The sequence below is a fragment of the Lepus europaeus genome, chromosome 5 (assembly GCF_033115175.1).
Source record: "Lepus europaeus isolate LE1 chromosome 5, mLepTim1.pri, whole genome shotgun sequence".
NCBI lineage: Eukaryota > Metazoa > Chordata > Mammalia > Lagomorpha > Leporidae > Lepus > Lepus europaeus.
In genome coordinates this window covers 92,544,244-92,557,652 of record NC_084831.1, presented here as the reverse complement: position 1 = coordinate 92,557,652, position 13,409 = coordinate 92,544,244, and the positions used below count along the sequence as shown (strand labels likewise).

The window sequence follows — 13,409 nt, the reverse complement described above, 5'->3', positions numbered from 1 at the left end:
AAGTTTAGTTTGCTGATTCTCTATTCATGTTGCTGCCAAATTCCTTAAATTGAACTTCATGAATGGCAGAAAAAGACACCAGATGCCAATCCAAATTTTCCATAAGGAAAATGTGAACTCGATCTTTAGAAAAAAATGTTTTCTAGTATTCAGGAAAATACCTATCTTGAAAAGTTTTTTTTTTTTCATAAAGGGCATAATTCTTCATAAGAGAATGAACTACTCAACAACTTCCCCATCATAAATGTAGTAACATTACCTCACAGATGATTCTATTTCTATGCCTCCATGCAGAGCTCCTGCAATTCACACATCTAGGAAGTATCATTTGCAATGCTTTTTATGTGAATGACTGTCATTAACATAATGTAAGACTTACTCCGCCCAGCTTCACACAGAGTCCCTGAGATACTTAGGCAAGGCCATACACAGTTTAGTCAAAGTCATTCTTCAAGAGATAAAAAGACTGTGATTCCTTTGAATAACTGCCCCTAACATAGTCCCAAATCCCAAAAGGATGGATCCCAAAAGGAAAGAATAAAATTGTTGTGCAGAATGACCCAACTTCTGCCTCTTATTTTTTTTTTTTTTAAGATTTTATTTATTTGAGAGTGACAGAGAATAATGGGAAAGAGAAAGAGACCTTCCACCCACTGGTTTCCTCCCCAGCTGGCTAGGACAGTTGAGTCTGTGCCAGCCCAGGAGACAGGAACTTCATCTGGGTCTCTCCTACGGGTGGCCGGGACCCATGTACTTGGACCAGCTTCTGCTGCTTTTCCAGGTGTTACTAGGGAGCGTGATAAGAACTGAAGCAACCAGTAATCAATCCGGAGCTCCATGTGCAATGCTGGCATTGCAGGTACTGCCTAACCTTCTGTGCTGCAGAGTCAGCCCCAACATCTGCCTCTTCTGAGGGGTAACACTAATTTAATAGCTATCTGACCTTGAGTGAGTCAGGTAATATTTCTAACCTCAGTTTTGTCACATGTAACTCAGAGATAATATGTAAACCTGCCTCATGAGGTGGTTATTAAACTTCTAAGGGAAACACTACATAAAAATTGAGTAAAATGTAAAACTTTTTTCTTCATTTTGCGATAGCTCTTAGATTCAATAAAATTCACTGCATTTCCAGACGGCAATGGAAACACAAATTTTAATTTGCTGTGTACTCTCCTATATTGGTTTTGCTTTCCTTAAAGGAACAACTACTTAATTGACCCTTATAAAAGAAATATATTTAAGATATGGAAAATCATCCATGTAATACTCTCTGGAGAGGAATCCACAAGATTCATTTGTAAGTGCTGCCATTGCTACTTAGGAGATGTGCATTCCTGTAAATACAACTGCTTCGTTTCTCCATCTGTAGAACTGAGGAACTGGGCTGAATGATTTTTCAGGTCCCATCTGTGCACTCACCCTGGATGATTGCTTGCCTCTTGTGGGCACTACTTTCTGAATAGTTCAAAAGAACAGCATCAACAAATTTGGAATCCATCCTGGCCCAGAAGTCAGAGATTAGTGGGATGTGTGGTAGTAAAGTTCCACTGTGTCAACAAATCAATAGCTAACTGCCATTTTGCTGTCTTCTGAATGCAACCTTTTATATCAACAGAATGATATAGAGCTCTGTTTATTGGAAAGCAATCCAAGAGAGAGTGATTTAGAGAGAGAAGCTCAGGAAAAGAAAAACAAAATCAAGAAGAAATACAAAGATGACTCAAAAAATTGACCCAAATCAGAAATCAAATTGATGTGAGGATTTGAGCTAATATTTACTCATCTCTAAGAAAAAATTCCCTGTAAGAATAAAAGAATGTTTGAATTGTCTACATTTGTTAGATGACTATGAGGATTTAGAAAGGGATTGGGGAAAATTATATTGAAAGTATTGACTCTCTCAGGCTAATTTAGCAATAGAAAGTAAACTCGCAGATTGAATGACTCTAAAAACTATCTTTAATTTTATTTATTGAGAAAGGCAGAGGGATAGAGAAGAAGAGAGAAAGGGAGATAGAGACAGAGAGAGAGAGAGACAGACACCTTCCATCTGCTGATTCACTTCCCAAATACCTCAGTAACCAGGACTGGGCCTGGCCAAAGCCAGGAACTGGGACTACAGCCCAGGTCTTCCACATGGACAACAGGAACCCAGCTACTTCAGCCAGGGCTCTAGTAAGGGCACTCCCATTTGGGATGCAAGAGAAACAAACACCTGCCCCTAAATGACTCTTTTTGTATGCAATGGAAGCAGCTACCCCCACCAATGCTATTCTCTGTTCCCTTATCCTAATGGTTTCATATAATGAAAATGACAGTTACTTACAGTTGTTTTCTTCTTTTTTTTTTTTTAATCTACCAGCAAGACATATCATTAACATTGCTAGTAATCTCTTCCATGTTTCATGAACAAATAAACTGGCCAATTGTCCAATCAGAATTAAATCATCTGTGTTCAAGAAAGAATTCCATGTAACTGATTCACACTACCCTGACACAGTGACTCATCCTCTTACATGGAGTTCAAATCAGCATTGTTTATTTTTGATCTACAGTTACCCAGAAAATAGTGGGATGGGAGAATGTTGCACATTCCTTTGTATTTTATCATAAGGACTTGATCTCTTTGTATATTGTGGGCTGAGAGGAAAAAAATAAATATATCTAACTGATTCCAAATAAGGTATTTTGATTGATGATTTTCTGGTTCTGAAATCGGGATTTTTTTTTTTTTTTTGATTGACCTTTAGAAGAGACTTCATTCTTTAGCCTACTACAGAATTATCCCAGCTGGAGGTTCAAAATAAAATTTGCCATTTGTAGTTGGCTCAGTTTTCTGTAGGTTTTAAATAGAAACATTGAAGCCCTGTGGGGAAGGGTGAACTGTCATTGATTTTGAAATGAATTATCAAATATGCCTGTAGGATGATATATAAATCTCTAGGAGTGTATATCACCCTGTAAAATGGCAAGACTTTAAGCCTTTTCCAAACCCTTCAGAAAATCCTAAAAAGGAAAATTAGTGCCAATCAATTTTAAGAACTCATTCAACTTGTAGTTTAGGGAGACAAAGTTTATTTGCTTACTTTGTCTCTGATATAAAAAGAAAAAATATATTTATAAAGAATATGCATCTTGCTTTCTGATTCGATTGTGTAGCTTGTTTCTATGGTTACCATTTATATGATATTTTAATTCTTTAAATTCCTTTTCAATCAATATTTAGAGGTTTTTTACATCTTCCTAAGTTTGAAAGTCTGACAAATCTTAAGCTTAAAATGTTTCTTAGGTAAAATGCCCTGAGTCCTAAATTTTTTTGGCAAGATCTGAACACATTTGTTGTGACCCCCTAGAGCTAGAAGTATTGATTTTTTAATGGGTACACTTTTCTCAAATGGAATCCATTGCTTAAATTCAACATCCGCTCTTTTGTTGAAGGAGCAGTTTTGTGTTTCCAAGTAATTACTACGCCTTTTGTTACTGATAATGCTGTGTCTAAGAATCTATATATTCTCCCAAAGAAATTTAAAGTTGGTATTCTATGCCAGAAAACAAAGGGGTAATTGGATGTTAATAATTAATAATATGTTGTAATTTTTATCTGAAGAATTTTGAGCTTTGTTTGACATAATACTTTCTATATTTTGAGATTTATATTTTGAGATCAAGGGGTAGAACTCCCCAGATTGGGGTAGACAAGACCATCATATTTTTTAAATTTTCTACAAAATATCTCAAGAATTTAAATATTGTAAACATTGTCAGAAATTAATATTTCTTATCATACTTTTATAAAGAAGAATAAAAACTTCCTAAGAGTGAGAAAGTCATTATATCCATTTGACCAGAGTTTTGATGTTACCTTGTTGATCACTTAACCACTAGAGCTAATATGTGACTTTCTATGCTGTTGGAAGAGGATATTCTTTTATAGATCTCACAAGACTCTTTTGTCCTAAGCAAGGTGGATTTGAGTCTTATCTGTTCTCTCTCTTTTCATCCTAGCTTTCTGGACAACATATAGCTCATCCATCCATTTTGACATCTTCCTTTTAAGATGACCCTTCTCATAGACCTGAGCAACTGCTCAGCCATCACTAATAAAATATATTTCCCTGACATGTGAGTCATTCAAGCTGTTCTTGAATGAGCTTGCCTTGGCTTTGCATAGGCCACAAAGAATAGTCTAGCCAGAGAAAGCTGAGAGTCTGTGTTGCAGTGGGAAATCACAAACAGCTCAATGGGTCCATAATATAGTGTTGAATAAGGTTACTATAAGGGACGAAGCAGGGAAATTTAAAGGAGAACTCAGTGAGCAAGGCAGGATGGGATGAGAGGCAGATTCTTAGGTGCCTTATAGTCTATTGTGTAAAGTTTGGGCTGGATTATGAAAGCTTGGAAGCCAATAAATGACAATGAGGAAGAGAGTAATATGTTAACAAGCTGGGTTTTTTTGTTTGTTTGTTTGGTTGGTTTTTAATTTAAGAAAATCCATTCTAGAAGCTCTCTAAAGAAAAATTTTCAGGAATAGTAGAGGCCATCTGACTATTCAGGAAATTCTTTTAGCAACTTAACAAACCTAAATGCATAATGAGTGTAGTCAGCTGACGCTTGATGCAAAAGGGAAAGTTTATGAGAGAATAAAGTAGGTAATGCCTAATGCTTGATTAGATATTAATATTAAAAACATTTTATGAAAAGTGATGAAAGATTGTGATTTGGACAATTAAGTGGAATATGTAATCTGTATATCGTATATACCCACACAGTTCTTCAAAAATGATTTAATGTGTTTTAGAAAGAATTATAATTAAGAATATTAAATACCAACAGCAAATATTTTAGAAAGAAAGAAAGAAAAAGAAAATAGGTAAATGGAAAATTATGGTATTATGCATAACAAAGGAGATAGAACCAGAATTGGCAAGAGTACACAACTGGATGTAATGAGGGTCTACAAGTTTGCTGAAGGTGGGTCACAAAGGGAGATACGATCATTAATAAGATTCACGCTGCCGCCTGAAAGGTAACAACAAATCCACCACTGCAGACTCTCAAAATGATCTCTAGTGCTGCAATCAGGGAAATCCTACTCAGGAAATAGTGCCATTCCTAAAAGAGAAAAGAGAGAAGCAAAGATTTGAGACAGAAATGATGCCCAATTCAGTTTAGCCCATAGTAAGCCACCCACATCTTTAAGTGAATTTCTTCCTTCTTCCAAATATCCTCTCCTCAAAGCCCAAAGATTTGTACTCTTCTTGATTATTGTCTCTTAGCACAAAATAGATATTTTGGGGACATCTCCAATGTACTTTTGCTAAAGGATTCCCCTTACATGAACTGATCGCTTCTTTTTCTCCCTGCCTCATTCTTCCAACCCTCCTTTCCAGCTTGAAGCATTTCCTAACTCAGTTGAATAGTTTGAGTACCTATATTACATATTGACAACTGTGTAGGCTGAGATCCATGGACCTTAAATATTTTGAATCTTCTTTCCTCTCAACTTGCTATCTCCACCATCAAAATTCAAAACCCAGGTTTGTCCAAAGTGTGTAATGTGTTGTACTAAAAGTACTTGAAATGATTTGAAAAGATGAACAAAAATAGTCTTCAGTAACATAGAATCACATGGTGAAAAAACATTCCATCAGCTCTCTTTTATGTTTTCTTCTTTAAATTTTTAATTTTTTTTAAAAAGACCTATTTATTTTATTTGAAAGTCAGAGTTGGAGAGAGCAGAGACAGAAAGAGAAAGAGAAAGAGAGAGGTCCACTGGTTCACTCCCCAGCTGGCTGCAATGGTAAGAGCTGCACCAATCTAAAGCCAGGTGCAGGGGTTTAAGGGTTTGGGCCATCTTCTACTGCTTTCCCAGGCCATATCAAAAAGCTGGATCAGAATTGGAGGATCTGGGACTCGAACCAGTGCCCATATGGGATGCCAGCACTGCAGGTGACAGCTTTACCAGCTATACCACAGCGCTGGGCCCCTCTTATATTTTCTAATTAATTCAAGAGGAAGTCCCCTATTTGTATGTTTTCCCCCCAGAAACCTTTTATTTACGGAATACAAACTTCATATATTTCAACAATTACAAATTAGGAACATGTTGATTCTTCCCACTATATCAGCCCTCGCACCCACTCTCCCAACCCTCTTTTTTTTTAAAAGATTTATTTTATTTTATTTGAAAGACAGGGTTACAGAGAGAGGTAGAGTCAGAGAGAGAGAGGTCTTCCATCTGCTGGTTCACTCCCCAGATGGCTGCAATGGCCAGAGCTGCACCAATCCGAAGCCAGGAGCCAGAGCTTCTTCCAGGTCTCCCACGTGGGTGCAGGGACCCAAGGACTTGGGCCATCTTCTACTGCTTCCCCAGGCAATAACAGAGAGCTGGATAGGAAGAGGAGCAGCCAGGACTAGAACAGGCTCCCATATGGGATGCTGGCACTTCAGGCCAGGCTTTTAACCCGCTGGGCCATAGTCCGGCCCCCTAAGATATATTTTCAACTAACTTTATATACATATGATTAACTCTATGTTAAGTAAAGAGTTCAACAAATAGTATGGGAAAAAAAAAACCCTGTTCCTCAACAGCTGAGACAAGGACTGTTCAAAGTCATTGCTTCTCAAAATGTCAATTTCACTCCTATAGATTACCTTTTAGGTGCTCTATTAGTTATCACAGGTCAAGGAGATCATATGGCATTTGTCCTTTTGGGGACTGGTTTATTTCACTAAGTATGGTTTTTTCTTGCTTCATCCATTATGTTGCAAATGACCAGTTTTTTTTTTTAAACCACTGTGTAGTATTTCATGAGGTACATATCCCATAATTTCTTTATCCAGTCTTCAGTTTACTGCATTCGGGTGGATTTCATGTCTTAGCTATTACGAATTGAGCTGCAATAAATATGGTGGTGTAGATAACTCTTTCATGCGCTGATTACATTTCCCTTGGGTAAATTCCTAAGAGTGGATGGCTGGGTCATATGGTAGGTCTATATTCAGATTTCTGAGGTATCTGCATACTGTCTCCATAGTGGTTTTACCAGTTTACATTCCCACAGATAGTGTATTAGGGTACCTTTTTTCCCACATCCTCACCAGCATTCTTGTTTGTTGGTTTCTGTAGGAAAGCCATTCTAACTGGGGTGAGGTAAAACCTCATTGTGGTTTTTATTTGCATTTCCCTGATGGCTAGTGATCCTGAGCATTTTTTTATGTGTTCATTGGCTATTTAAATGCCCTCTTATGAAAAATGCCTGTTTAAGTCCTTTGTACATTTCTTTACTGGGTTTTTGTTTTGTTGTTGTTGAGTATCTTGATCTCTTGATATATTCTGGTAATTAATCCTTTATCTGTTGCATAATTTGCAAATAATTTCTCCCATTCTGTGAGTTGCCTCTTCACTTCGCTGAGTGCTTCTTTTGTAGTACCAAAGCTTCTCAATCTGATGTAATCCCATTTATTAGTTTTGGCTTTGATTGCCTGTGCCTCTGTGGTCTTTTTTTAAACTTTTATTTAATAAATATAAATTTCCAAAGTACAACTTTTGGATTATAGCGGCTTTTTCCTCCCATAACCACACTACCACCCGCAACCATCCCATCTCCCACTCCCTCTCTCATCCCATTCTTCATCAAGATTCATTTTCAATTATCTTTATATAAAGAAGATTAATTTAGTATATACTAAGTAAAGATTTCAATAGTTTACACAGAAACACAAAGTGTAAAGTACTGTTTGAGTACTAGTTATACCGTTAATTCACATAGTACAACACATTAAGGACAGAGATCCTACATAGGGAGTAAATGCACTGTGACTCCTGTTGTTGATTTAACAATTGACACTCTTCTTTATGGCATCAGTAATCACCCTAGGCTCTTGTCATGAGTTGCCAAGGCTATGGAAGCCTTTTGAGTTCATCTTGGAATCTATTGAGATAATCATATGATTTTTGCTCTTTGGTTTGCTAATGTGATGTATCACATTGATTTATTTGTGAATGTTGGACCATTCCTACACACCAGGAATAAATCCCACTTGGTCTGAGTGAATTATTTTGCTGAAGTGTTGTTAGATTAGATTGGCTAGTATGTTGTTGAGGATTTTTGCCTCTATGTTCTTCAGGGAAATTGGTCTGTAGTTATCTTTCTCTGTTGTATCTTTTTCAGGTTTAATAATTAAGGTGATGCTGGTTTCATAGAAAGAATTTGGGAGGGTTTCCTCCCTTTCCATGTTTTGAATAGCTTGAGCAGAACTTTAGTTGGCTCTTTTTTAAATGTCTGGTAGAATTCCACAGTGAAGGCATCTAGTCCTGGGATTTTCTTTATGGGGAGGATCTTTATTACTAATGTGAGTTATTGGTTATTTGTCTGTTTAGGTTTTCTATGTCTTCATGGATCAATTTAGGTAGGTTGTATGTGTCTAGGATCTGTCAATTTCTTCTAGATTTCCTGTTCGTTAGCATACACCTCTATGTAGTAATTCCTGATGATTCTTTTTATTTCTAGGTGTCTGCTGTTATATTTCACCTATAATTTTATTAATTTGGGAATTCTTTTTTTTTTTTTTTTTTGGTTATTTGGGCCAATGGTATGTCAATTTTGTTTGATCTTTTGTATTGGTTTCTTGGTTTCAATTTTGTTTATTTCTTCTCTAATTTTAATTATTTCTTTTCTGTTTACTCATTTTGGGTTTGGTTCCTTGTTCTTTTTCTAGGATTTTGAGATGCATTGATAGTTCATTTATTTGGTTCCTCTCCAGTTTCTTGATGTAGGCACCAGCTGCTATAAACAATCCACTTAATACTGCTTTTGCTGTATACCATAAGTTTTTTTTTTTTTTTTTTGACAGGCAGATTTAGACAGTTAGAGAGAGAGACAGAGAGAAAGGTCTTCCTCCCATTGGTTCACCCCACAACTGGCCGCTATAGCCGGCACACTGAGCCGATCCGAAGCCAGGAGCTAGGTACTTCTTCCTGGTCTCCCCTGCAGGTGCAGGGCCCAAGCACTTGGACCATCCTCCACTGCCCTCCCGGGCCACAGCAGAGAGCTGGACTGGAAGAGGAGCAACTGGGACAGAACTAGTGCCCCAACCGGGACTAGAACCCAGAGTACTGGCGCTGCAGGTGGAGGATTAGCCTAGTGAGCCACAGTGCCGGCCATACCATAAGTTTTGATATGTTGTATTGTCATTTTCATTTGTTCCCGGAAATTTTTTGATTGCTCTTGATTTTTGCTGACCCATTGTTCATTCCAGAGCATGTTGTTCAGTCTCCATGTTTTTGCATATGTTCTAGAGATTCCTGAGTTGTTGATTTCCAGCTTCATTCCATTGTGATCAGAGAAGATACATGGTATGATTTTGATTTTTTTGAATTTGCTGAGACTTGCTTTATGGCCTAGCATGTGGTCAATCCTAGAGAAATTTCCATGCACTTGTAAGAAGATGTGTATTCTACAACTATAGGATGGAAAACTCTGTAGATATCCATTAGGTTCATTTAGTCTATAGTATCTATTAACTCTGTTTTTCCTTGCTGATTTTCTGTCTTATTGACTTGTCCATTGCTGTAAGTGGGGTACTGGAATCCCTCATTACTATTGCACTTGAATCTATGTGTCCCTTTAGATCTATTAACATTTCTTTTAAATATCCAGGTGCCCTGCAATTAGGTGCATATGCCTTTATAATACTCTCAGCTTCCTGTTGAATTGATCCCTTAATCATTACATAGTGCTCCTCTTCATCTCTTCTTTGTGTTAAAGTCTATTTTTTCTTATATTAGGATGGCTACACCAGCTTTTTGGCTTCTGCTAGCATGGAATATCTTTTTTTTTTTTTGACAGGCAGAGTTAGACTGTGAGAGAGAGAGGCAGAGAGAAAGGTCTTCCTTTTTCCTTTGGTTCGCCCCTCAAGTGGCTTCTACCGCCAGTGTGTTGTGGCCGGTGCTCTGCGCTGATCCGAAGCCAGGAGCTAGGTTCTTCCTCCTGGTCTCCCATGCGGGTGCAGGGCCCAAGGACCTGGGCCATCCTCCACTGCACTCCCAGGCCACAGCAGAGAGCTGGACTGGAAAAGGAGAAACCGGGACAGAACTGGCGCTCCAACTGGTACTAGAACCCAGGGTGCCGGCACCACAGGCAGAGGATTAGCCTAGTGAGCTGCAGTGCCGGTGGAATATCTTTTTCATCCTTTCACTTTCAGTCTGCAGGTATGTCTGTTGGTGAGATGTATTCATGTAGGCAGCAAATAGATGGGTTTTGTTTTTAATCTATTCAGTTAGTCTGTATCTTTTAACTGGAGAGTTGAGGCAATTTACATTCAGGGTGACTATTGATATGTAATGACTTGGCCCTGCCACTTTTCCTGTAAGTATTCCTATGATTTAATTTGGATCCTTTGTACTTTTACTCCCTTCACCTTCTTCCATGGTGATGACCATGTTTCTGTGTTTTTGTGTGTAGCACATGAATAAGCATCTCCTGTAAGACTGAATGGGTGGTGACAAATTCTTTCAATTTCTGTTGGTTACAAGAGATCTTTGGTTCACCTTCATTCACAAATGAGAGCTTTGCAGGGTAAAGTATTCTGGGTTGACAGTTTTTTTTCTCTTAAGACTTGGAGTATATCTTGTCATTCTCTTCTAACCCATAGGGTTTCTGTCTAGATGTCCACTGTGAGTCTAATTGGAGATCCTTGGAAGATAATCTGACATTTCTCTCATGCACATTGTCGAATCATTTCTTTATGTTTTACTGTGGAGCGTTTGACTACAATGTGTCCCCTATTTGTATGTTTTTAAGAGTTTTTTTTTTTCAGTGTTTAAATGGAATTATTTTTATTTTATTTTTAATTTTAACTTCTTTTTTAACTTTCATTTAGTAAATATAAATGTCCAAAGTGCAGCTTATGGATTACAATGGCTTCCCCCACCCCATAACCTCCCTCCCACCCTCAACCCTCCCAACTCCCGCTCCCTCTCCCATTCCATTCACATCAAGATTCATTTTCAATTATCTTTATATAAAGAAGATCAATTTAGTATATATTAAGTAAAGATTTCATCAGTTTGCACCCACACAGAACATAAAGTGTAAAATACTGTCTGAATACTAGTTATAGCATTACTTCACATTGAATAACACATTAAGGACAGAGATCCTACATGAGGAGTAAGTGCACAGTGACTCCTGTTGTTGACTTAACAATTGACACTCTTGTTTATGGCGTCAGTAATCTCCCTAGGTTCTTGTCATGAGTTGCCAAGGCTATGGAAGCCTTTTGAGTTCACTGACTTTGATCTTATTTAGACGAGGTCATACTCAAAGTGGAAGTTCACTCCTCCCTTCAGAGAAAGCTATCTCCCCTTCTTTGATGGCCCCGTTCTTTCCACTGGGATCTCACTTACAGAGATCTTTCATTTAGGTTTTTTTTTTTTTTTTTTTTTTTTTTGCCAGAGTGTCTTGGCTTTCCATGCCTAAAATACTCTCATGGGTTCTTCAGCCAGATCCGAATGCCTTAAGGGCTGATTCTGAGGCCAGAGTGCTGTTTAGGACATCTGCCATTCTATGAGTCTGCTGTGTATCCCACTTCCCATGTTGGATCATTCTCTCCCTTTTTGATTCTATCAGTTAGTATTAGCAGACAATAATCTTGTTTATGTGATCCCTTTGACCTATCATTATGAGCAATTGTGAACTGAAATTGATCACTTTGACTAGTGAGAGTTTTAGCACTAATCTTTAAAGATACTTTAGAAAGTCATCAGATTTCAACATAGTCTTACTTAATCATATGTACCTAAAATGTAATACTTTCTCTGCCTTTATATTTTATTACTTTCTATTTTCAAAAAGTGATAGTGCTTTATTTAGTAGAGTGAAATAGAATTTCTTTTTCCAGAATAATTTTATTGGGACTGGTGCCATGGCATAGCGGATAAATCTGCTGCCTGCAGTGCCAGCAACCTATATGGATGTTAGTTTGAGACCCAGCTGCTCCTCTTCCCTTCCAGCTCTCTGCTATCACCTCATAAAGCAGCAGAAGATGGCCAAAGTCCTTGGCCCCTGCACCCACATGGGAGACCCAGAAGAAGCTCCAGTCTCCTGGCTTCTGATCGATGCAACTCTGACTGTTGTGATCATCTGAGGAGTGAGCCTGTGGATGGAAGACCTCTCTCTGTGTGTGTCTCTCTCTCTCTCTCTCTCTCTGCCTCTGCCTCTCTGTACTCTGCCATTCAAATAAAATAAAATAAATCTTTTTTAAAAATAAAATAAAATGAATTTATTTCTGTTTGAGTTAATCATATTGAAAAATTAATACAGATGGTGTAAAAATATGGAAAAAAATCTGATAATACTAGTCTCATGGCTATGGTGAAAATCAGAAACTAAAGATGTAAATTATTAAGTTTATCTGCCTTTTTGTAAATAGTATTTCATTGTTTCCAGCTCCTATGCTGGTACCTGCACTTGGAACCCCCCCCCCCCTTTCTATTTGATTAACTCCTACTCAGTACTAAAAACTTAACCTTTGCATTTCCTCTAATGTGAAGGTTTTGCCTATTTTAATGTATTGCACCTTATGTACACAACTAGTTACTAAACTCTAGTGTGAACATTTGTTCAACTCTGAAACCCCCAGTTGATTGCCGACCTTTGTAACAATGTATCACTCGTCTTTATAGTTCTGGTTTCTAGCACAGTGACAGACACCAAATAGGCAAAAATTTGATAAGTGAATTAGCAGTTTTACTTATGTCTTTCAAGTGAGTAATATTATAGCTTGGATTTTTAAATGTTCAGTGAAAGTAGTAATTCTAAATTTCATGTATGCATTATGTGTGTTTTAAGTTTTAGCAGAACTACCAATGTGGATGTACTTAACACTACTGAACTGTACACTTAAAAATGGTTACAATGATAAGTTAGTTGTATATATTTTACCACAATAATAGTAAAAATAACTTCACAGAATAAAAACAAAATATTTTAGATTTTAATGCTATATTTGGGGTACAATTTTCCCTGTGCATACATTATATTCTTGAAATGTGAACTGAAAAAACATTGGTTTAAAAATGTATCAGGAAATACTACAACTAGCATTAGTATCTAGCCTAACTAATGTGTCAAGTTTAAACAAAGGTTGGGCCTTTTTATGAGAATACAAATAAAATCCATTAACACAGGGAAAAAGACATGCTATTTCATAAGTAGGATAACTAGTTCTTTATTCTTAACTGGTGAGTGAGTTAGATGTCCTGGTTTATGACTTGTATGCTCATGAGAAAATTAGTTGTTTGCTCAGTATTGGATATCCAGATGGATATTGCCATCAATATATATTTCAAGTAGTACCTTTTGATAACAGAGACCAGTGGAAGCTAGTTTTAATTCATTTTT

The 13,409-nt window shown here is 37.3% G+C and overlaps 1 long non-coding RNA gene across 2 annotated transcripts in view; it reads left to right on the top strand.

Moving 5' to 3' along the window:
• The window catches only part of LOC133760860 (uncharacterized), a 102,927-nt gene extending 90,694 nt beyond the window's left edge, over positions 1 to 12,233 (top strand). The window contains exons 3-4 of one of the 2 annotated variants that reach the window (XR_009866015.1): positions 9,305 to 9,361; positions 12,020 to 12,233. This is a non-coding gene — a long non-coding RNA (uncharacterized LOC133760860). The remainder of the gene's footprint in view (positions 1 to 9,304; positions 9,362 to 12,019) is intronic. The other variant, XR_009866014.1, reaches the window with a different exon arrangement.
• The last annotated feature ends 1,176 nt before the right edge of the window (positions 12,234 to 13,409 follow it).